Raw genomic sequence first — 22170 nt, 5'->3', positions numbered from 1 at the left:
CTAAAACATCTATTGTCTATTAACATCTAAATATTTGTAACTCCATCATCATTAATGCAACACTAAATGCTGAAGGCGTACACCAAAAGCCTACTAGTATGTGTGTATATATATATATTTTTTTGATCAAGGTCTTTTTATTGAACATTTTCAGAGTGTATAAAAAGAACAAACAAAATACAAACAACATCAACCCCGCATATCAACCCATCCACCCACCCACCAGACCAACTCGCCTAAGTTAAACCATTCACCTTACATATTTACCTGAAAAAAGATAAAGTAAATGAAATAAATGAGTAATAAATAAATAAATAAAGATACAGGGATTTACAACATATTATGGGATTACATTATTTGCTTCCATTTTTTCTACAAATGTCAAGAAAGGCTGCCAAATATCATAAAATTTCAAAACAGACCCTTGAAGAGAATATCTCTTCTTATCTTCTCTAGTTTAAGATACTGCATGACCTCTTTAATCCAGTGAGAATACACAGGGAGAAGAGGGTCTTTCCATCTAAAGAGGATGAGTCGCCTGGCCAACAAAGTGCAAAAGACCAGCATATTGCACTTTTTACAGCTTAGACGCATATCCTGTGGTATAACACCGAATAGGGCAATAAGAGGGGATGGATTGATTGACTCCTATTATAGTATTTTAGAAAAAGTATTAAAGATAGACTGCCAGAAATGATGTAGTCTTGGACATGTCCAGAACATATGGATTAAGTTTGCAGGACCGTGTTTACATCTGTCACATGTGGGATCTAGCTCCGCTCTAATTCTAGACAGTCTGACCTTTGACCAATGAAGCGGGTGTACTATTTTGAATTGCACAACAACATGTCGTTGACAAATGGATGATGAATGAATCCTTCTAATAATTTCTTTGCCAAATTGTATCTGAGATTTGTTAAACTGTCATGTGTTGATACAACATTGTTTTTCTTTAAAAAAAAAAAAAGGGATTTCAGTCTCTCGTGGCACAGCAGTAATGTATTCGCCCTGCTCTTGGAGTAGGAAGGATTTTTCTCCCAGTCAAGACACTAGACAATAGCGGGTATGTGTAAACTCATGAATATGTTAAAGGGCAGGTCATGGTCTTCTCCATGCATGTTTAGCTGTTCTTTGCTGTTGCAGGAGTAGCAGTAATGCCTTCCATCATGTTCTAGCCTGCTCACTTCCAGGTGGGAGACTCGGCTAATGGACAGGAATTGGCAGTGACTAAATTGGATGTAGACAGGGTAAAACACCACATGGAAATGGTTTTACAGCCATTATGATTTTTCCCTAATGATCTGACACAATGTTTTCTTAAGAAATAACTGTGAAGGTATTTTGGTGTATCATTCTGTAACAATACAATTGAACCAGGGTGAAAAAAAAACATTGTTACTGGTTTGCAGAGAGTTAGAGAATTTGGGACAGATTATCTGTAGCTGCCTGCTTCTATTTCCAGTCAATATTTCAAGTTGATCAGAAAAATGTGTAAGGCTTTAGGCACATTATAATATATCACATATTAATCTCAATATAAATTGGCTATGAAATGTGCATCCTGACTGGCTCGTGCAATACACGCTCTGATGCATCAGACATTCATGTGCTCTGGTTGCGTGATGATCCAAAACCCCTCTGAAAGCGCGAGTGGCAGGGGCCGTTGGGAACGAGAAGGTGCGGTCTTGAGTGTGTGTTCCAGCCTGTGGTTCCTCCTGAGTCGTGGTGGCACTGAGGGCTCAGACAACAACAAACACCCCCACCCACTAAACCACTGACTGACTGAGGTCTCTGCCACTTTCTCTCTGAGTTTTAGTGACACACACTTTCTCGAATGGGCACTAGCACCACATAACTAACGATGTGCAAAAATTGGATTGAGTAAACAAATCTAGGCGCAAAAGAAAAATAACAAAAGAAATAAAAACAACTCTGAACTCCTTGTTCCTGGTTACATAACTGGTTCTGGGGAGGGTCCCTGTGACATCAAGCCTGGCCCCCCTGTGGCCACTCTAAATGTGGCAATAGTCAACTCTGAAATCATTATTTCATATTTATCCTGGTTACATTTTTGTAATCATACAGTGCCAAAGTAGGACTCAAAAAAAAAAAAAAAAAAAACACACACACACACATTTTCTGGTCAAAATAATTCTTGGAAGGAAGTGGAACAAGGCCTGAATGAAACTAGAAAAATAACAAGCAAGACAGCGAAAAAAACAATAGAGACAATAGAAGAAGAAGTAAATGTGAGCAACATGTTTTAAAACTAACCCATCTATCCAAGCGTTCTATTTAAGTTGTGTAATTCTAAATCAGATTTGTATAACTTTGTGTATAACCTTAGCTTGCTAGTTAGATCAGCTTGTAAGAAACCGTAGAAACTCTAGACTGCAATGAAAATGTAACCGAAAAAGAACACGTACATATGTTGAACGTCTTTGGCCATGTTAAATGATTTTGAACATTGTCTTTCCTCTTAATACCTGCAATGCAGTGAGTAACATGGCTTAATATTTAAAAAAGAAAAAGATCTAATGTAACTGGCCCCTCTAATAGAACTGCTACTGCCTGGTTACACAGTTTAAATTCATGGGAGTTGAACAGCACATGGCAGGGTTTCCTTTGGTAGAAAGCTGTCCCATTACCACTGCCCTATTTCTCACACCTATTAGGTTTTCTACAGTGGCACTAGGCTGAATTTTGTTTGTCACTGTATCCCTGGCATGCGATGAATGACAGAACCAAGACAAACTCAATCTATGACTTTCCAGTAGTTTTTTGAGGAAGCACTAAACAATCCTTGATTTGTTCTCAGACTGAACACTTATCATCCTCTGACAATGGAGAGGTATGATGCGCACATGCTCTGTAGGCTGGGGATTCCCCTCTGATTGCATTGATGATTGTGTCAAAACTCCTGACATTTAACATTATAGCCTCACCTTTCACTAGCACAGTTTGTCTGTGGTTTAACTTTTGCATTGTTAGAAGACCAAGGGATTAGATGACAAAACTCTAAAAGGAGATATTTTCGTCATATTATTTTCTTGTACTAGAATTGCAGCTCGCTGGAGTCTCGAGAATTGAGGCGTGGGAAGTTTGTGAACCCGCTGACCCCTCCTATTAATGTGGCAAATTAACAGAGTGCGGGTGATAAAAGAATCTCCGGCTGCTTTGTCTTTTCTCTAAAGGTCTTTGGAATAAATAGATGCTGCCCTGTTTGTTCTTGCGGCTTGTTAGCGGTGGAGCTTCCAAAACCAAACCAATCAAATAGATTGTAAAAATGTTTTCGTGTCTTTATTACATCATTGCATTTCAGTGGTAGTGTTATTGTAAGCTCAAACTGAGCTGATGGTGTCATTTCGGTATACACACATGAAGTGAATGGGTATCCTTTTGCTAAAGGTTTTTGTGAGAAGCCGTGACGAATGTGAGGCCCACTGACGCGCAGCTCACAAAATTTAGGGATGAATAGAGAGGGCCTCCTTTGCCAAGGCTGTTTAGCGAAGGCCTCATCAAAACACATACAAATCACATTGATTTCTCTTTATAGGTATCCAGCAAGGAACAAGGAAACATGGACTTCTCTCTCTCTCTCTCTCTCTCTCTCTCTCTCTCTCTCTCTCTCTGTCTGTCTGTCTGTGTCTCTCTCATTATTGGTTAGAGCTTGTGTCTTCTTCTGCCAATTGCGTCTTACTGCTCTCACAACCCAGCATGGCATCAAAACTCTGGCCTTAAATGTTCAGTCCACGGTTTTGAACTCTACAGATAAAAACAGCCTGATAACATTTCAGGAAACAATTCAGTACTGCCCAGATGAGTACTTTCTCCACATTCATGTTTAACTACATTTTCCATCAGTCACTGATGGACTTGAGGATTGAGGAGTGTGAGGATTACGCCATTGGTATGGCCCTGTTCTTGTCAGTGAAACGTATGCTTCATTTCATTTTTTTTTTTATTTTATTTTATTTTTTTTTACATTTATGGCCTAGAACCACCTCTTTTTCCAGGGAGAGGCCATTTGACTGGCATTGTAAATGGCCAATCACAGACATTTCCTGAGCCTGTCAGCAAACACAAATGAATCTATATTTATTATACTAAGATCTAGACAACTGACGATTATTTGCTATAATATATTGTTTGCTTTGGTTTGTTTTCAGTCTAGTATTTTTAGAGTGCAGAGAAGAAGTACCCATATAGTTGTGGAAGGACAACATAGCCAAGATGCTTACAGCTTATTTAGTCCTCAAAAACCACAGATATTATCAAAGTCCTGTCACTCTAGGCCATTTTCTGGTTCAGTTAGACCCTGCCCAAATTTTAGGTTTCTGTTCTGAGTCTTTTTTCTTTTTCATATTGGAAATCACACAAACCACTGTACACTATAGAGTGTGTCAAGGAAGTGCTCACCTTGGAAAAAACAACCTTTATATAAAATGGTCCTATGTTTCAAGCATGTAAAGAATATAGTGCTAGACTATGGAACCCTATTAACGCATGTGTAATAATAATAATAATAATAATAATAATTATTATTATTATTATTGTTATTATTGTTATTATTATTATTATTATTATTATTATTATTAAGACAATCTACTGTACTTTTCTTGATCAGTGTGTTCAGTGGTTCTGGAACCAGTACTGGCTTGTAATGCCAGGTTGGATATGAATTAGAGTTGAAAGAGTTAGAAATGTTTTTCTGATCTCATTTGCTGACATATTTTCTTCCATGAACATGTGTGATGTGTGTGTGTGACTGACAGCATAGACTGTGAACTGAATATACTGCACATATTCTTATGAAAGCCTGTCACCATCACCTTCAAATTTCACAAAACCTTGGTTCTGCAGTGTTGTATAGGCCAACCTCACCTGTCATGCAATTATCACAGTCTCTTATCACTGAGCAGCTAGAACTTGTGTGTGTGTGTGTGTGTGTGTGTGTGTGTTATATATAAATCCATCCCCCACCCCAATAAATCTCTCTAAGGATCAAAAGAGCTTGAAGTCTCCTATCCATGTTCATCAAAGATAAAACGGATGGGTGTGACGTTTGACCAAAACCAACATATTTTAGTTTTCCAAAGGAGTGAACACATCCAGCTAATAGCTCTTTATAGATGTGATTTTAGCTACACTCTGGTGGAGGTACATAGTACAATTCCACCTTGGTCAAATAGTAAATAGTAAACCATAAATCTAGTGTTAACTATAAAAGAGAAGTATCTGACTGACATCAAAAGCAGCATGCATTCAGAATTGGTAATATTCATAGTTTTCTTTTAAAAGTAGATCTTATTTTACATATTATAGATATTAGTTTGAAAGTTATCTTAATTGTTATAGCCTCAGCTATGCCTACTTATGCCATTTCCGTCTAAACTAGAGCAAGAGGCAATAATTCCTGAATTCCTGAGAGCTTTCTTTTAACCACGCAGTATTCTGTTTTACTCTTTCCTGTAAATTATGAAGCTAAGCTAGCCGAAACTATGTTATTCTGAAAGCTTCTCGAAAGGAACTTGTGTTCCTCCTTTCTCTGCCGTTGTGCAGGTTCAGGACTTTTGACGGACAGGAAGAATGCTGCTCGGAAGTGGGTTTTCTTGTTTTTTTTGGTTTAAGCCTATCAATTCTTTGTGTGTCCTTAAGCAAACAGGAGAGTGCTATGTCCTGTTTTTACTGTTTCACCATGTCACTGTTCAAACTTGAGAAGAGTAAATATTGGAGCAAAACTTTGGTGTGCTGAGCTGCTAGTGTCAGGCGAAAAGAAAAAAAAAAGCCATTTAAAAGCTCAGTAGTATGAACAATACATTCTCGAGTGACATAAGCAGAGACAGAAAACTGCAGTGATTTTATTGTTATTGAATTCATGGCATTGCACTTTATGGTTACAGTGGCTTTACATTTGTTGCCATCTCTGATTTAAGATGGAGATTGTTTTCTTCTAGTGAAAGGGCCACATTTTCTTCTAGTTAATAGCCCCTTCTTCCAACATTCACACTGAGCACCAAAAATTAGATTTGCTCCAAGCAGATCCAGACATACTAGAAATACTTGGATGCAGAAATGAAGACAGCTGATGGATCGAAGATGGAAGCAGTGGCTAATAGTTTTGGTGCAAACTTTAGCACAGCTGAGCATTGTTACTGCTCTCTCCATGTGTGGCTTAAGCTAGTCTGCCTGCTAATCAGTTTCACCTGTAGCACTGACCTTTGCAAAGCTGGCTATGCTTTCTCCCAGCCCTCGTGTTCTGTGATCACCTGACACAAAAATGAGCATCAGGAGGTGAGCCACGTGCGGATTGTGTTTTAATAAGCACAATGAAAACAATCCATTCGGGGCTTTTCTGGGGGGCTGAGTTTCAGTGGAAAGATGTTGACATGCTGCCCATGCTGGATCTGAAGCACGCCTGCTAGATCATGTGTTATTTTAATGTATTAGCACCAGAAGTCTGGAAAATCTGTTGCTAGCTATATATATATATATATATATATATATACATATATATATATATATATGATAGTAACAACTGAATGCAGTGTTCAAATGCATGATGAAAATGTGTACCAGATTTTTGTGCACTTTGGTCTTATTGTAGCACGACTGCTTATCCTCAAATTAAAAGAGGCAACTTCTTAGCACAAGAGTTCAACACAGGAATAAGAATGCCTCCCATTTTTTTTCTTCATTATTTACTATTCTTCTCAATTGTAGCTGTTTTCTTGCTCTTAATCTGCCTCAGATATGGCTGGCATTTGGCAGCCATTGCGCAGCACCACGGGTCAAGGCAAGGCACCTATTCCCCCCTCTCCTTTTTTTATCCCTCTTCACTGCATAATTTTTTAGGTCACAAGCTTATCTGTGCTCTAAGATTCTGCATGTATGGCCATGTTTAATTCTTGGCTGCCTACTGTAAATTTTTTCTTAATTACCCAATGGCGCTTTGGCAAGTGTTTTACAATTGCGATTTATCATTACCAGGAATTTACCGGTCTACTGTGTCACTCCGATGTGGTTCGTTTGCACTGTAATTACACCCAAAGCTTGTTAGAGCTTGTAAAGTTTGTAGCTGCGCAGTGAGAGTGTGGAACAGGCCCCAGAAACATTATTTTGTGTCCTTTTGCTGGAATGTTGTTGCTTAAATGTAGCTGAATATGAGTTGCTGGAGGTGAGATTGTGACAGATTGAATTTTTTTTTTTTCCCCAGTTTACTCGAAAGTGAACACATTCAAGCTAGATTAGGACAACAGGGGACTTAGGACTTACTTATCATAGTCTAGTTTGGACATAAAATGGCTTGAGACAAAATTTCATAGTAGGTTGTTAATGAGACACTGTTAAAAAACATAACCGCTTTGATGCAGATGGAAGCTAAGCTGCTGTAAATCTGCATATTGGTAACCGATAACACAGTTAGCACACCTGCAGAACGGTTTGATTTGACCCTGCCGCCCCATGGCACTGTTCCAATACAGATAAAACGTCATTTAGATTTAGCCTTGAGCTGAGAGGAAGTGCGGAAGGGAGTCGTGTGAGTAGTTTTTTTTTTTTTTTTTTTAGAAAAAAGTGACTTGATATTGAGCGAAGCTTGCACTATAGCTAAATCGTCCATTTACTTCAATTCTCATTACAGCAATTGGGTTATTTAATTATTTCTTTAATAAGTAAAGGAAAATATTTGAGGTGTTTTCATTACATACCTACAGAGTGATTAATTGCTATAGATTTTTGCTGGCTTTATCCTCCTGCACTTTGTTCTTGTAGCACAGCGGGTTGCCACTTCCAATCAATGCATCCTTGTAATAAATACGTCAACTTTTCAGTACAAGAGCTGAAGGCAGGGACGAGAATGTATGCATGGAACAATTCACATGCAAACAATCGTATTTATAGAATAATGCGTGTTTTTTTTTAACACTAAAGGAAAGACCCTCACCTTTAACATACAGACGAGCTGCTTTAATGAAGAATTAGTGCCCATGCAAAAGCTCACAGCAGAGTGAATTAGGAATAAGCTACTGCACCGGATGATTCACCTCTGAAATGTTCACTGCAGTTGAATGTCAGCACGTGTGAGTCTCTGATTCATGATGTGCTTTAGGGATATAGAGTGGTCCTTGCTGTAGAGGGAGCTCTCTCGCTGTCTTCTTGTCATGTCTTGTTCTCCACTGATTAATGTTTTGAATATTAACCTCGACACTGTTGTTTGTCTGTCATTGATGAAACACTTTACCTCATTATTAAAAATGATGGTGGTGTCGTGTCATGTTTATGTAGTAAGATAGAAAGGAGAGATAAGGGAAAGTTCCCAGCACTTCCTGGCCTGTATGTATATGTTCAGACTTGTGTATGTGTGAGTGAGTGTGTGTGTGTGTGTCTGTCTGTTTAACAGTGTATAGATGGATCATGCATGGTATTGTGCTAGGGGGTTTCTCTAATTCCATGCTGAGCCTGCCATCCTTACCTGTGGTTTACACACACACACACACACACACACACTTCACGCACTCTACCCATCTGAGACATCACTCCAAGCTAAGGGTGGAGGAATGCAGTCATCGGCGCCGTCCCAGCATTCTCACTGAATGTAATCCTTGACATCACCTGTGTTTATCAGTTTGTTTTAGTTACATTTACGCACAAGAAGAAGACGTTCATCAGGATATCAACCGTGTGTGTCCTTACCTCACACACAGGTGCTTACTCACACACTCGTGCACACACCCTTTTACTGCTTCTAACAGAAACAAATTCAAGCTCGGTGCTTTCTTCATGGACAAGCATCCAAATGCCTAGGTCTGTGTATTTTCATGGTCGTTGTGGCAGCATTAAGGGAAACTTGCTCGGCTCAGCTGAGATTCGAGTTTCCTAATGAAATGACTCATTTCTGGACGGTGGCTGCAGCCAGAGTTGCCTCCAAACTCTCGCCGGAGGTCTGATTACTGTATAGTTTTATGAGGTTAGCGTTTCGTCAGGAGTGACGTGGTCCATGCCACTGAGGTCACATGGACTGGGGGTTGGGGGGGGGGGGGGTTTTGTCTTGGGTAGCCCTGCATACTCAGTGCCAGTGCATGAGCTCGGGTCTTTATTTATGGAAAGGGATCCTAAAATAGCAGACTGGCTCCCCACATGTGGAGTTCCACTCCTCACATCTGCTGCTTGTATTGTCCTTATCACACTTCTTACTTCTGTTATAAAATACATCTGTGCAAGTGAACTCTTTATTAGAATGTTTAAGCATCGACTCATGATCTGTAGAGCATATTTGATAGTCCTCGCTGCAGAACCAAAAAATCCAGGGGGGTGGAGCTGTATGTGATCCAACTCCTCCTATAACCCTAACCCTACCCCAACCCCTAATCCTAATCCTTAACCCTTAACTCACAAGACTCTCTACAACACACTTAACAGCACACTTATCCAGCCTGAAACACAGTCTTCTCCACCCCCTGGACGTTTGGTTCTGCAGCAAGGGTTACTTGGCCTAGCTTGGGACCTGAGAATAATTGGATGCTGTAATCCCTAAAGGAATACTTTAGAGTTTTTAAATCTAATCTACATGCTCTGAATATATAGCATCGATGTGATTGGCCAGTGTCCTGCAATGGACTGGCTTCCTATTTGGGGTGTATTTTCACCTCACACCCAGTGTTCCCGGGATAGACTCCGGATGCACTTTGACCTTGAGCAGGATCAGTTACTGAAGTTGAATGAATGAATGAATGACTGAACATTTATTGAAAGAATTCAATAAATTCCCTTACACCTGCTTTATAAGTGACTTTTGAGTAAACTAGTTTTCTGTGCTTATCTCAGTACAGGGAGGTTTGTCAAAACTCCTGTCTGTAGTAAGTCTTGTGATAACTGCTATAGATTCTGTAGATTAGATTAGATTGCAAAATTCCGGGGTATTCATTTATGGAAATTAGCGTGTGTACAGGTAATCCAGTACGTGGTTAAGCATTTGAGGCTCTAGTATTCTTACATACTGAAACTACAGGGTGTCCCAAAAGTCTCCATACACAGGGGAAATGAACACTTTTTATCAAAATGTCTTCCAAAATTTTTCATACTTATTTTTTTTTTTTTTTGTCAGATAGCCTTTAAGAATTCCTGTGACAAAAGAAGAACGTATTGAAATCATTCTCATGACTGGATCAGGAAGCTGTCGCAAAGTTACGATGGACTTTAACAGGAAACATGGCAAGCATAACACACGACACTTTTGCCAAAATTATTAACAAATTCAAAAAGAATGGAAGGAAACATCCACTGATGAAGGCACAACCGACGTGGTGCTGGCACACACACTCATCTATGTATGGAGACTTTTAGGACACCCGTTAGGTATACATAGTGCACTATATCCACATGAAGACAGTGAAGAAAAATGAATATATGGAAAAGAAAAGCACATCTGGCACTATTTTGATGCAAGGAGCAGTGCTGTTGTGGTGTACAAGATCGAGTTGTGCATCAGGACTAAAATAAAAAGGCTTAGGAGCAGGCGGTCGGCTATAAAGTTCAGCCGATAAAATACAATGACTCTGCCAGTGTAGTCCAGCAGTTAAACCATACTATGGTATGTGCACTGATGTAACCGGATGCTGCAAATATGTTTTAGATAATAAAATAATTGACGTTGTATTGCTATTTCTTTTCTTGCAGCTGTGGAAGTGGATTCCAGGAAAGCAGACACCCTTCACTTGCTTCATGTGGATTCTTGCGGTGAGGAGGATGTATGTCTTCTTGTGGTGAGGAATATACATTTCCAAAAAGCACTGTTCCAGTGTTCTAGTCGTAGCTCGTAAACCTCAGCCATAGGCTTCTTTAAATGAGCTGAAAATGCTACCGTTAATGAATTTAAGCTAAGAGCGTCCAGCTCACTTTGTACAAATGAGATGCTGCTAAGTAATGCATTCCAGCTTGGCGATTGGCATTTCTGTACATAACTCTTAACTCTAGGTTTTTGCACATATTGTTTTGCTGAGTGCTGAATATTGCACACGTTTCTGCATGTTAAAATCCCATAAGGCCTTAAATGGCTTGCCTCCACAGCATTAGCTCTTAAATGCAGGCCCCCCACTGAACTTCATACGTCTGTTGGTTGCATGTTTATGAGCCAGAATGCTATTAACTCTTTAACCTGTTTGTCAAATTTGGCCTTGGCCAAACTATTGTTTTTGCTAACAAAGTTGGAAATTGTGAAGTAACATTTTTTTTTAATAAGTTTGCCAGTTTGTTTTCATTGAAGACATGGGACGAAAGTGAGCAGTTAAACGTTCTTTGGCATGGCCATGTCGTAACACACACTTCATCCTCATTTTAAGCCAATAAACACAAGCATAAGAAGCTTTGGTAAATATCCTGTCATGTGGCAGACTGTACCGAGATTGATTTCCTTTTGTTTAGCCCCTGCTTAGTTGTTTGTAGAAGAAATATTTATGATATCCAATGCATTGCTGTCAAGTACTGAATTTCTAATATTTTAACAGATCTAATTCAATTAAATTCAGTTTTATTTGTATAGTGCTCTTAACAATAAACATTGACACAAAGCAGCTTTACAGAAATCTGCATGAAGAATTGGATCCCTAATGAGCAAGCCAGAGGTGACAGTAACAAGCAAAAATCTCTCTGAGGAAAAAAACATTTGAGAGGAATCAGACTCTTTTGGTTGGTGACAGATTGTGGGATTGCAAATCATTAAACTTGTATTATACTTGCTTGTAACTATGCCTACATGTACGCAAGATGGCTGTGGCATAACACTTGTGCACGTGCTAGAAATTAACGTTACTAGTCCAATGTCAAAGTAAACAGTGAGGGCAGTATAGCACCATGTGACTTTGTCTGCAATTGACTAAAACTAGTGTTGTATCTCAAATCATACAGTTCTACAGTTTTCTGAGTTTTTGAGTACTAACACTAACCAGTTTACCTATTAAGGTTAGTATTTGAATTTTAAAAACCTCTCATGTGGCCTTCAAAGCTACTGAAAGGTCTGTCTTGTGTACCAGTCTTCTGGATCTTCTAGATTAGTAAACACTTTTGAATGTAAGGTCATAGGTCATTTTCAATTTGAGACAGATAAGGAGAATAACAACCACAGAAAGTTTTAAGAGAGACAGAGCTTGTCAGTGTGTTTAACATCGCCATGCATGAAATCGCTAACCATTTTACAGTTTAACTTGGAAACCTGAAGGACAGGGATGTTGTGGTTCTGATGTGCCTTCTTTTGAATGCCACGTTTAATCACCCAGATGTGCACGTGTACTGTGCCACTTGCATTGCCACTGTTTCTGCACACATATGCAGTCATGCATCAAGTATAAACCAGGCCTTACTCTTCTACAACCGTGTAGTATAAAGTAAAGCAGTACTAAGTGTGTTGGAAGGATGTTCAGTATGAGCACACTGTGAATAAGCGGCAGCAGCAGTTCTCGGGTACAAGTCCAGCGTATCCCGATCTTTGGCCTTAAGTCAGTTTTGCAGTAGATTATGTGGCTGACTGGACATGAATAACTGACATCTGCTCTTTGTTTGCTGCTAAATGTATTTGGCATCAATAGGCTCACTGTGGCATCGATGAGCTTTTCAGCACTGAAGTACTGTTTCCTACCAATGTTCTGTCCCTTTTCCTCTTTTATGAGACCTTTTATACCACAGGCCTTGGATGTGTTTGCCATATGCACAGCTGCAAGTTGTGTATATGTAGGTGTAAGTGATTTCTGCTTTGTAGTTAGCCAACATCAATTCAGCTACCTAGCAGTCCTTAGTGCAACTTATCAGGCTAGATACCTACAAAGTCCCTGAAATTCAATACAATTAAATTTATTTATATTTTTATTTATATACATCTATTAACAATGGACATTGTCTGCAATCTCCATAGGACAACATTATAAGAGTCCTGAATGATGGAAAAAGGTCCAGCTTTTAATATATCAAGGATTTTGTTCAATTTCATGTGTCTTCTTACTAGTATGTTCTGAAGGTAAGGAGTGGGAGGTGTAGGTGTCACACACTAATGACCACAGTCATTATTTAAAAGAGTGCTTCTCAAACCGGAGTAGTAGTTTAACCAAATGAAAAAAGTTGTATGTTGCATGTTTTAAAAAATAGTAGATAGTATTAAACAATATAAATTAAATGTGTCATCCAATCACAGTACAAGGCCATCCTGAGCGTACTTAATGAGTTAGCTGTGATGTCATCAGAATAGTGCCACATGCCTTGTACTAAAAAGGTTTGAGAACTGCTGGTTTAAAAGAACTGTTGATTCAAGAACATTTCTTACTTGGTATCATGTCTACTGTTGGTATACTTGTGTAGGATGGGAACCAATACACATCCCACTGACCCACTGTTCAGTTTTTAATGGCACCTAGCTACTGTTAAACCCGTCCCACCTCTAAGCCCATCTCAGCAGCAGTCATGGTGAGCAGATATTCCCATTGCCTGAGATTATGTGCCACAGAGAGGAGAAGCTCCATCATAGCTCCTGATAAGGTTTTTGAGAGTGCTTTGAGGCCTGGAAAGGAAAATCTGGGTGATCGGTGATGAAATTTGGTTGGAAATATTAGCACACAATTTGCTAAGGCACCTTCAGTGTGTAGTTCATTGGTTTTGTTGAAGTTTAAACTCATGATGTAACTGATGACACACACGTGGCAGTTGGAGACTGGAGAGTTGCATGACAAAGCCTGTGACTAGAGCATTCATACGCAATAGCTAAAATGAAACTGCCATGAGTATGCAAGCTCGAGTTTGTGTTTCAGCTACTCCTAAACTCGCTGCAAGTATACCGAGGCCTTGATTCATTATTACACTCCCCCTCTAACTCAGACAGGAGGCTTGCATCTAGACTTCTAGTCTCAATTTCATTCAAAGCTTGAGAGTTTAGTGTTAGGGGCTGGGTTAGCTTTTGTACTTAAAGTCCAATTAAATCCAGCCATATAGTGCTTACTTGTTTGAGTTCATATGATTATTTCATATCTTTATTTACCATGCCCTCATCAATACCTCAAACATGATTCCCAACAAATTCAACCTTTGACCAACAGCTTAAATTAAAAAGCATTTGTTTCCCTTCATAATCCCCTGATCTTATAATGCAGCTACAGACGTGCTGGGTAGGTTAACAAGTTGTGCAATGGCTCTTGTGTTGTGCAACTGTTAAATCTTTTGGCGGTAATTATGGGTTGGCAATAAATGGATACAAAAGTTCCAGGGCTTTTGTTTTGGGGCATCATATGAAGATACTTGAGTGTTTTTATTAGAACAAGCAGTGGCAGTGTTGTACGGTGATCTTTTCTGCCCTTTGTGATGAAGGCCAGGAGTTTGGCAGCTCATCCGGTAAAAATCTGATTTCATTGATCCTCTTGTATACATGCTGCAGTGCTGCCCATTTCCTTGAGTGAAAATGTTCTTTTTGTTGTTTGTATGAAGGAGAGACTGAAAAATAGGGTGTTTGGGCATGCATTTGCAAGTTAGTGTGTGTTTACACTGCGTAGCACCAGCTGGGTGGTCCTCATGGCTGGTTGGTCAGTGAATCATAAATCAGAGTCCAGTGCTGGACCTGGCAGTGTGTGACCACCGGCGCAAGACCTAAGGAAAAGTCCATCATCACCTACCCCTTGGGCTGCATCTAAAGTCTCCCAGCCTTCCCAGAAAAAATCCCAGAACACTAGCACTTAAAACTTCCCTGTATAAAATGATCAAATCTTCTATATCCACCTTCCATTTGTTGGTTTGGTGGATGTTTTATTTTCTCATCTTCCTCTCAGTTAAGGAGTTCATATGTAAAATTTTCTAGCAGCCTGAGATTTCTTTATGTAAGGCTGTAGATTAAAGCTCCAAGGGGCCATCTACCCTGGCTTTTAGGGCACTCGATGCCAGCAATTAAGATGTCGGATGTGATGAGGAGGACGAAGCAGCGTCCACCGTCTCTCTGACTCCCGCTCCGGCCACAGCTTTAATCTCCGCTGTGGTGGCTCTCACCAGTGCACTGACCTCTCAGGCATACATAAAGATAAGACGCTGGCATCAGACTGTTTGGAATAATAACGCCCAATTTGAAGAGAAGTGGCTCAGCAAACACCAAAGCACTGGAATAAAAAAGCAGATGGAGATGAAAGAGGAGCGGATGTAACTCTGGAGATAAGAAAAGAAATGTATATATGTGATTGCAAACAAATGCTCTCACTCAACGGGAGGCGAGTGCCAGGCTCTCAGCCTGATTCCTGACCTGTGGAGGATGGAGGTAGAGAAACGCAATTTGTTCCTTTGTGTGGCAGGATCACAGAGGGACTGTGACTTTTTCTTTCTCTGTCTCTTGTTGAGTGCAATTTAGTTGGACGAGCAGGTGGTCCGGCCTAGTGCAACAGCAGTGACTTTACTTTCTTTCTTCTTTTTTTTTGTCTACTTTCTTCTCTTTTTTGTTTTCCTGCAGAGGCTCACTGCGCTTTCGTGTGTTTGCTTCTGTCGTGCGGTGCTTTCAGACAGCATTTGGGAGTGGAGGATTAAACAGGAGGGATGTAGTGAATGAGGGAAAGGTGGAGGAATAGAGGCGATGTGGCGCCGTCGACCTGTTGGCCCACAGCCTGGTTCACATTTTTTGAAATAAAAAAAAATGCAGCCGTCGGCTCCAGCCTCTTTCAGCCGCTCTCCACATGGTTTTTGTGGCCACCTCCATGGTTCCGTGTTGGCCTCAGAATATGCCTGGCAGCTCATTGTGCCTCATCAAAGGAACAACAACAAGGGAATAAAGTGGCTTCCTCAGCTGTTTCCCGTCTAAGGGCAATACGGATTAAAAAAAAAAAGAAAGTATGGGCTTTGGGTGTTCATGTTCAGGGCTGTGTAACCGTTTCGCTTTTGCAGGTGCATTCAGTCATACTTATCCAGCTGTTTGTCCCGAACAGACCCCCTACCCTTCCCTCACGGATTAGGAACATAGTCAAGCACAAAGTGGTCAGGGAAATTAGCTGTGTAAGCTTTTCTTTGCACATTATCTGTGGCTTAGTGGTCTTCTTAATAGTGTGGTTGCACTTTACTCACTAGCACAAATATCATTTCAGTACAGTTATCACTGATTATATCCACACATTTGCAATTATTTTATTGTCGTAACAGGCAGCAAGCCTTTAAACTTTTGTAGGTAGTGACCCCTGAATAAATTAATAAATGAAATGAAATTGCTGACCTCCTGATGATCTCAGGATATGATTACAGATTTTATTTTATGTTATGTTTAAAACTATTGAAATATCAGGCAAATTAGATAAATGTGTGACATTTATTTATTGGTGCCATGATTTTTTTTTATTTATTAGTGCCATGAAACTTTCCTAACACAAGTGACCAGACAGTTCTAACTGTTATTGTAATAACTATAATCACTACAGCAGCTCTGATACCGGTTAATCAGAATAAACACCTATAAATAAACAGATAGATAGATGGATAGATAGATGAATGAATAAACAGTCAACTAATCTGGAACCAGTCCTTGACTTTAAATTGGCTTGAATATGACTTTAAATGAGTTTATAAGTTAAATGTTTGCCTTTAAATGACCATATGTTGCCTCATAACAACTGCCAAACAATGGGCCTCATTCATTCATTTTTGAGTACAGCTGTGTGTAAATGTTTGCGTAAGCCAAACTGAACTAAAAATTTAGACTTTGCAAAAGTTTCATAAACGCTGATTTTCTTTGTATTCACGTGAGAATGTTGACAAACGGCAAACGCCCATAAATTACCAGGCGCATGCACGGCACATCTGACACCCACCAAACTCCATAACAGGGCAAGTTCACAGACTGGAAAGCACAAAATAGCCAAAAAAAGAAGTATTTCTTTTGACTTTTAAATCTGTAGAAATGAAGTGCTTTTGACTCACGGAGCACACAGAGTCATAGCACATGAAAAAGCCAAAATATGGAGAGAAATTACGGAGGTGAATCTGATGTTGTCCATCCAGCGCAATATAAAGGAGGTCAAAAGAAAATGGTTTGCCACAAAAACTGATTTATATAAAAGTATTACTGCTAATCAACAGACTTTCTCTGCTATTGGAGGCGGCCAAACCATGAGAACGCTTTTTAAAAAAATGACGAGATGCCATGGCAAATGCAACCGACTTATAAGCCAGCTCATCCACAGAAAAGAAATTCATACCAGTCTCAAATATCTGTTATCTCCTAATCGCATCATCTGCTGATTCTTCCATTAATATCAGTTCTGCCATTTGCACCTAAATAAGCGATTTGAACTTACGTAATCCTACGTAAAAATGCAGAAAACTCATCGCATTATAACAGTTGAAGCCGATCGATCCAGGTTTACACTAGTTAGTCTTTTTATGCGTTAATTAACTTACATTCAAGAGCAGGATTTTTTGTAGGATACGAAAGTTTTTTCCAAATTTACAGGATTTTCATGAATGCCAGGTTTTTTTTTTTGTGTAAATGTTCATATGAGCAATTTACACATAAATCCGTTCATATCCAGCTGGATAAATGAGGCCCATTGTTTGTGCGTGTGTGTGTGTGCGTGTGTGATTCTGTTGACACGCACACAGAGATACACTCACACACAGAGACACACTACAGCAATTAGCATTAATGAAAGTGGTTGGGCGTTATGCAGTCAGTGTGCAGTTTTCCCTGAAGAGGATTGGGAGTGGTTGCCTTCATTGGTGAGGTAAATAGTGGGAATTGGAAGCAGACACAGTTGCATGTCATTGGATCGATCACCTGAGGGCAATACCAGTTTCTCCACTGCAAACTTTGTTGGGTATTTGTTTAGATCTGCCCATTTCAACCCTCCTGGGACTAAAGCTGTGTACTACTCACATTACAGTTTATCATTAATAATCTTTTTAATGAAATCGACACGATGTTCCCTTTACCTATAACGTCATCAATCACCCAATACAGGTCTGCTGGTCTGTTTGTTTTTCAGTTTCATGTTAAACTATATAAATGTAGCATGTATATATATATATATATATATATATATATATGTGAAAATGGAGAAGGACTTTCACTGCTAACAGGGTGATAGCCTTCACCCAGGGGCAGAGGGATTGGGTGATCTCTTGACCTCTGGAGCCCCAGTGTCAGGTTGCTGCTTGACCTCTTTGCCCTAAACTGTCAACTAAAACAGCTCTATCAGAGCTAACAGCCCTCAGTCTCTCCCCACTTTCGGCTTGTACTGCTTTATCTGTAATGCTTTATCAGACATTATATCACGTTTTCTCTAGTATTGTCGATGCTGGTATCGGTTTGTTTCTGTGTATTTCTGGGTGACTGTTCAGGCCTTTAATTAAGCATCTATAACAGCCATTTAAAATGCCATTCCCATCATTCCATGCCACTACATCCGTATAGCTCTGCAGAATCACTCAGTCGCTGCGTCTTTTGTTTGCACTGCCCAGTCCAGTCCAGAGGCGGTTTAATTGGTTTGTTCAGTTGGTTTAGATATGCTCCACAGTGCATAGCGTTTTTTTTTTTTTTTTTTTTTACAGACCCCATACAGTTAAGTCTCAAAATCACCCCTTTAATTGAGGACAAATATACCATTGTCATGCTTGGCAAAATATTTCTGCCCTTTCTTTGGCATTTGAAGAAAGTCCACCACTTGCTTGACTGATTTACCTGCTGTGATGTGTTTGAGAGTGTGTGTGTAGAGAGCTAGTGTGTTATGAAGCAATGGTTATTCAGAATGTATTTCTTAATTTAGCTGAACTGAGATTCTTTGAGACAGTCAGCTGTAGTTAGGAGTAACTTACTTCAGGTTGCCTACTTTCACTCTCTTTCAGCTGTTATTTGTGTTTTTTTTCTTTTTTTTTCTTTTTCTTTTAATGCATTGTGACCTGAGTACTATTGACAAACAACTATACTATATTATGTACAATTCCTTATGCACTTTTTTTTTTACGACTTTCCCTGGATTTAGAAATGTGGTGAAATAAATAAATCCAGATTTACATATGTAAATATTTTTGATAAATAATAAAATTCTCTTTTTAAATAAATATTTAGAAATATGACAGTATAATAAATATATACGTCACTTTTCCATATTTTATTTAAAATAAAAATTTCAGTACATGGTAAATATTTAGATTAAATCTAAATAAATGGTTTGGAGAACAGAATATTTTGTTATGCTAAATATTTGCTCTAAATTTATACCTCATGATGGAAGTAAATATTTTCAATAGACCTAAACATTTAATTTAAATAAATAAATAAATAAATAAATAAGGTTTGAAATTAAATCTATAACTTATCTAAATGCTTAACACACATTTCAGTTATTTAAAGAGTTGCTGTGGGAATATTCCAATACATTAAATAAGTGGATAAGAATTGAATTAAAAGATAAAGATTAAATTTAAACATTTAGTTTGTACACCATAAATTATGGTTTATTGTAAACATTTAAAACAAGTAAAAAATTAATCAGATGTAATGTTATATTTAAATATGTCAGATCTTATTAAATATTATGTTTACCGTGTCTGATATAAGATATAAACGAAATATTTAATTTGCCTGAAATACCATATCATTACGTCTTTCATTTGCAAATATTTAGCTTTCAGTTATATATTAATAATCCATAATAGTCATGCATTTGTCATTTAACTAAATATTTAGCATTTCCATGGATTGGTAAAGTAAAGCTCCCAAAATCTCATAACTAGGGCTTTATTTATTTACAATGATGATAATAAATAAATACACCACAAATTATGTATAAAGATTATCTATGAATTAAAATATGTAGTACAACAATAAATATTTCATTTAAATAAAATGTGCTTTGTTAAATGCATTTCTGATTTATACTGTAACTGTAAAATTTTTTTACAGGTACATTTTTTTTTATTAAGTGATTGATATCTGTTGTTATCGTAAACAGTCTGGTCATCCCGAGTTCAAGTGCATCACCATTCCTCTCTCCTTTCATCATGTCAGTCCACATCCTTTGTGTTTTCCCTCTACTTTATCCCTCACTTTCTCTTTTTTTTTCTTCTCTAATCTCTGCTTTGAAGAACTCCCTCCCCCCTTACCTTGTCATGCACTCTCTGAAAACTCAAATCCGCTTGATTTCAACACCTTTTCATATCCCTTACCTATCGGCTGTCTGCCTAGGCGTCTATGCCCCAACCGCCCGGCCTCTCTGTCATCAGGGGAGTGCGTTTGTTCCTGTTGCCCCAATGTCTGCCCCTCAGCTGGGTGCACCAACCCCCCCAGGTACCCCTTACAGCCACCCTACTTCTAGTCCTTCCCTACCGTCATTTCACAAACAGCATTTATGAGGTGTGGATAAGCAATATTCAGCTGGGACCAAAGCTTTCAGATCGCACCATGGGGCAAGAGGCTGCAGCATAGCCCCTTCCTTACTTTTTAATCCCTTTGCCTTCCAACCACAATGGGAACCATGTGTCTTGTGCCGAGCAGGATAAAAAGCCCACCATGGAGAAAGGCCATTTACCTCACGAAAATTGATGTTGCACCGTGGAGGCTCATGCAGAGCTTGCGAGATGCTCGGATGGCAATTCTAGTTTACCGAGGGTGCCATTATGGTCGTAAATAATAACATCACTGTGTGAGAACATTTACAAAACTTGACTGCTCAATGACTTTAATCATGGCTCAGTCAGTAAGATATTATATTGTGGGTTAGCCTGCGTTACTGTCCATTTACGTTGGTTTCCATATGATAATGGTGCATTTTGTTCCCTCTTAAAGAAGTAGTATGCCCAGAAATCCGAACTGTGCTAACCACGAATGAGAAGAGGTAGTGTCCCATTAGTGTGCCATTTGCACATCATTTGCTAAATGGCGCTTTCTTGATAGCAATGTAAGCATTTCGAGGTGGAGTAGTTCTTCAAGAACTTTAATGTTTGTTAGTTTTTGTATCTTGTCCAGGTCTTCCTCACTGCAGTGGGACGGGGTGGAGGTTTTAATGAATGGTTTGGTTTGGTAAAGGCCCAGCCCTGAAACAAGATAATCCTCCATGGCAGATGCTTCCAGATGTTGGTTATTATTAACTCCTGGCATCTCCTTACCACAGGGTGAAGGACAGACAGCCTCTGTCTCCATCACTCTTGCTCTACCTCTTTCTCTCTCAGGAAGAATACCCCTATGCCAGGCTTATTCTACTAAATTTTGCAAAGGTTCAATTACATAAAATTCCTTACTTACAATGGTCTAGAATGTCAAATAACGTGATGAATGGAGTTAATGTTTTTTAATGCTTAGCTCTTAATGATTAGTTTATGGTTTTCAGTAAGAAATTTTAAAGTTATATTTTGGTTTGCATGGGGCATCACATTACCACTTTTGACTTGCACCACAGATGCCATGTGTTCTGTTTATTTTTTAATAATAATAATAATAATAATAATGCCCTGCGATAGATTGGCACCCCATCCAGGTGCCCCCCTTTGTGCCCTGAGTCCCCTGGGATAGGCTCCAGGCTCCTCAGCGACTCTGTGTAGGATAAGCAGTACAGAGAATGGATGGATGGATGGATATTATAATAATAATAATACTAATAATAATGATAATAATAAAAACATATATGATCTTAATGTCTATAGCCCTGTAGCTAATCTCTGGTCAGATGAGCTGCCTTCAGCTAAATGATTTACTTAAATGTATGAGATTGGATAAACCTCAACATAGACTCTGCTACAGGAGCTGTCATGCTATGGAAAACTAGAGTCACTGATCTACAGTCAGTTTGATGCTTTGATACAGTATTTGATATTTGATAAGTGCTTGGTTCCGTCTTTTGAAATACTTTGCTGGGTACACATCAGACCGCAGACTGCCAGTTGATGACCTTTGCCCTATGCTGTTGGCTTGTGGCAAGCACGGACATTATTTAGGTCTAGAAAGCATTTTTAGAAAATGACAAAACCATGTAAGGGCTCAAAAACATGGTTCGCTCCTCCTCAGCAGAGAAGTAATGCACTCCAGATGAGGATGCTTTACTGGCTTTCCTTCCTGTATACTGCTCCACTGGCTGTGTGGCTAAATCTGGAGGTCAGGCTTATCTTATCTTTGAGTTAAAGGGCTTAGTTTGAAGATCTTCATAACAATATTTTTTTTAATATCTGAGGAAATACCTTCAT

General features: G+C 39.0%; 1 long non-coding RNA gene across 4 annotated transcripts in view; it reads left to right on the top strand.

Annotated features, from left to right (window-relative positions):
- The window catches only part of LOC128319805 (uncharacterized), a 70901-nt gene that overhangs the window by 37860 nt on the left and 10871 nt on the right, over positions 1 to 22170 (top strand). For all 4 annotated transcript variants that reach the window (XR_008303273.1, XR_008303272.1, XR_008303270.1 and 1 more), the window contains one exon: positions 10678 to 10763. This is a non-coding gene — a long non-coding RNA (uncharacterized LOC128319805). The remainder of the gene's footprint in view (positions 1 to 10677; positions 10764 to 22170) is intronic.

This window comes from Pangasianodon hypophthalmus, chromosome 13, assembly GCF_027358585.1.
Source record: "Pangasianodon hypophthalmus isolate fPanHyp1 chromosome 13, fPanHyp1.pri, whole genome shotgun sequence".
In the NCBI taxonomy this organism is placed as follows: domain Eukaryota; kingdom Metazoa; phylum Chordata; class Actinopteri; order Siluriformes; family Pangasiidae; genus Pangasianodon; species Pangasianodon hypophthalmus.
Note: the sequence above shows the minus strand (reverse complement) of the source record. Positions and strands in the feature narration are given on the sequence as shown.